Genomic DNA, 4,013 nt, shown 5'->3' with positions numbered 1-4,013 from the left:
GGCTCCAATGACTCCGTTTTTGGCGATTTATGCCAAAGGGGGAGAGAGAGCATGAGCCCAAAGCAAAAGGACCGCACCACCACCTACTAATAATTTTCAATTGGTTAATTTCAAATTGGTATCTTACTGTGTTCAAAAGGGGAGAAAATAGTATTTTAAAAAAATCAATATCTTAAAACCCTCTTGAACACTAAGAGGAGGATTTCATCTAGGGGGAGTTTTGTTTAAGTCAAAGGAAAAGCATTTGAAACAAGGGAGAAAATTTCAAATCTTGAAAATGCTTCGCAAAATCTTATTCATTTACCTTTGACTATTTGCAAAAGGACTTTGAACAGAATTTACAAAAGAATTTGCAAAAACAAAACATGTGGTGCAAGCGTGGTCCAAAATGACAAAAATAAAGAAACAATTCATGCATATCTTATAAGTATTTATATTGGCTCAATTTCAAGTAACCTTTGCACTTATATTATGCAAACTAGTTCAATTATGCACTTCTATACTTGCTTTGGTTTGTGTTGGCATCAATCACCAAAAAGGGGGAGATTGAAAGGGAATTAGGCTTACACCTATTTCCTAAATGATTTTGGTGGTTGAATTGCCCAACACAAATAATTAGACTAACTGGTTTGCTCTAGTGTATAAGTTATACAGGTGCCAAAGGTTCACACTTAGCCAATAAAAAGACCAAGAAATGGGTTCAACAAAAAGAGCAAGGGATAATCGAAGTCAGCCCTGGTCTGGCGCACCGGACTGTCCGGTGTGCCACCGGACAGTGTCCGGTGCACCAGGGGACTCCAAGCCAAACTCTTCACCTTCGGGAATTTTCAGAGGCGGATCGCTATAATTCACCGGACTGTCCGGTGCACCACCGGACAGTGTCCGTTGCTCCAGAGGAGAGCGACTCTAAACTCGCCAGCTTCGGATTTCTGCTTCGCTATAATTCACCGGACATGTCCGGTGCACACCGGACTGTCCGGTGAGCCAGCGGAGCAACGACTACTTCGCGCCAACGGTCGTCTGCAACGCATTAAATGCGCGCCAGCGCGCGCAGAGGAGCAGAGCACGCGCGGGTGGCACACCAGACAGTCTACAGGACTTGTCCGGTGCACCACCGGACAGTCAGGCGGGCCCACACGTCAGAGCTCCAACGGTCGGAACCCAACGACCTGGTGACGTGGCTGGCGCACCGGACAGTGTCCGGTGGCGCACCGGACTGTCCGGTGCGCCATGCGACAGCAGCCTCCACCAAACGGCTAGTTTGGTGGTTGGGGTTATAAATACCCCCAACCACCCCACATTTAAGACATCCAAGTTTTCACACTTCCAACCACTTACAAAAGCTAGGCATTCAATACAAGACACACCCAAGTGATCAAATCCTCTCCCAATTCCACAAAAACACTAGGGTTAAGTGAGAGTGATTTGTTGTGTTCTTTTGAGCTCTTGCGCTTGGATTGCTTTCTTTCTCATTCTTTCTTGCGATCAAACTCACTTGTAATTGAGGCAAGAGACACCAATCTTGTGGTGGTCCTTGTGGGAACTTTGTGTTCCAAGTGATTGAGAAGAAAAGCTCACTCGGTCCGAGGGACCGTTTGAGAGAGGAAAAGGGTTGAAAGAGACCCGGTCTTTGTGACCACCTCAACGGGGAGTAGGTTTGCAAGAACCGAACCTCGGTAAAACAAATCCGTGTGTCACACTCTTTATTCGCTTGCGATTTGTTTTGCACCCTCTCTCTCGGACTCGATTATATTTCTAACGCTAACCCGGCTTGTAGTTGTGATTAATTTTGTAAATTTCAGTTTCGCCCTATTCACCCCCCTCTAGGCGACTTTCAAGTACCAAGTATAGGTTTAATAAATTTGTCCCATCTTTTAGTCTTCCATTTGTGTAATTAGTTTTATAATTAGACTATATCTTTAGTTGAGTGAAACCAAACACACACTAAATCAAGGATTATTGAACCTATGAAACTAGAATATCTTGTATTTTAGAATTTTTTTAAAGCGTGTTATTTTACTCCCTTATTAGTTTTACATTATAAGTTATTTTTTAGAAAAAAAGATATATTTTTTTATCACTGATGTCCCAGTATGAGTTAGCCGGTATTGATGTCAGGAGGACGTATGCTTCTTCACATAAGATGAGATTCCTGTGTTTCAAACAGGCTCGATTTTTTAATGGCCATCCACAGCCAAGTCACCTAAGTACCATTAACATGATAACACTGTTAAATATTGAAATAAGTTTAGAAAACTGCAAGTATATATCTACATCAAGTTGAAGGATAACCCGGGTACATATATAGGTTTATTTCAGTATAAAGATCGTAACCAGCTGAGCTACAGAACTCAAAATATCGATCCAAAAATAAGCCAAATTAGCTTACGTGTATCAAATCAAATCAAATTAAATTAATGTAAAGCGTTGATGTGTCACTGTTGCGTTAGGTACGCTTGCAGGGAACCTAGTATCTAGCTACAAATTGAAGGCAACGCATGGTCAAACACGGCCATGCACGGATGCATGCATGATTACGTCGTCCATTCATTGCTCTAGAAAGAAAGAAAGAAAGAAAGAAAGCTAGCATTTAATTAAAGAAAAAGGAAGAAGAATGCATGTGTGCCGTACAGGGTTAGTTGCTTTGGCAATTCATAGTCGGTCGGTTACTTGTTGGTTGCATGCTCCAGATGATGATCCATCTGCGTGGCAACAGACAGCAATGTTTTTTTTCCCGAGTTTATTATATACTTGTGACATTATTGCATTGCATTGCGTATAAACAAATGAGATTTCTAGTTTTAGGAGAGATGTCACGGTCTAAATTAGTGGATGAGGTGTGATGGGTCGAGACCAGTGCTGGGAATTTGGGTCGGGCTTTTCGGGCCAGCACGAGCACGGCCCAAAAATAAGAGCCCAAAGCATGGCCCGGCACGAAATAATATGGGCCGGGCTAGCCCGGCACGAAGGCGGGCCTGGGCCGGGCCTCAAATTCCGACCCGTCGGGCCCCCAGCACGGCACGCATAGATGGGCCGGGCTTGGGCCGGCACGGCCCAATTAAGCCCAATCTGTTTAATCTCTTTAATTTAGTAAGATATTGACTTTATATTGTTGTTATATTTAAAGTTTATGTGGTTAAATGATGCTATAATTGTTTAATATCTTTAATTTAGTAAGATATGAACTTTATATGGTTATAATATTTTGATTTTATGTGGTCAAATATACGGGCCGGGCTTGGGCCGGCACGGCCCAACGAAGGCACGGCGTGGTTTAGGGCCGGGCTGGGCCACTGTTTTTACACTTCGGGCTGGCACGGCACGGCCCAAAAATTGTTTGAGCTTTCTTGGCCCGAACCCGTTTGGCACGAAGCACGATGGGCTTGGGCCGGGCCGGCCCGGCACGGCCCAATTCCCAGCACTAGTCGAGACTAGGCATGTGCGCTCGCACATTAGCATCGAAAAATTGAGAGTCCCAAAAATTAGCAGATCTGTTATATTTTTTATGATACATGTTAATATATAGCAGACTCTTACATGCATGCGAGATGGTGAAGACGACGTGCTAACGCATTCATATATTCAACCAGACAAAAGTGCATCGATTGGCAGTCAAATTGGATAGCAAGCTGACTGTAGTAACCTGACTTGACATGCAGTGGTTGGCTAGTGATTGGATTGGATTCGATTCCCAAAGATATGCTACAGTTCTTTCTTTTCGGTCGCCAAAGGGAATTATAGGGCATGCATGCGATGATTTAGGATTAATTTTCAGAGTTCACAAGATCGCGACGCACGCAATAACGAACAAGAAATAAGTCACTGCACGCACTGCGCTGAACACTAATACAAAGAAGCTCTATAGCAACGATTGTAAATCTTTTTTCACTAGCGTTTTTTTAAATCGTCGGTGTTAGAGGCCAGTAAAAATTATCAATTTTACAGGTCAGTAACTGAGGACCGCTAGTTGAGTTAAAGAAAACCGTCAGTAGAAATCGATTTTCACTTGCGGT

Source organism: Zea mays, chromosome 1 (assembly GCF_902167145.1).
Source record: "Zea mays cultivar B73 chromosome 1, Zm-B73-REFERENCE-NAM-5.0, whole genome shotgun sequence".
In the NCBI taxonomy this organism is placed as follows: domain Eukaryota; kingdom Viridiplantae; phylum Streptophyta; class Magnoliopsida; order Poales; family Poaceae; genus Zea; species Zea mays.
The sequence above is the reverse complement of the archived record's forward strand: the minus strand, read 5'-3'. Positions refer to the sequence as shown.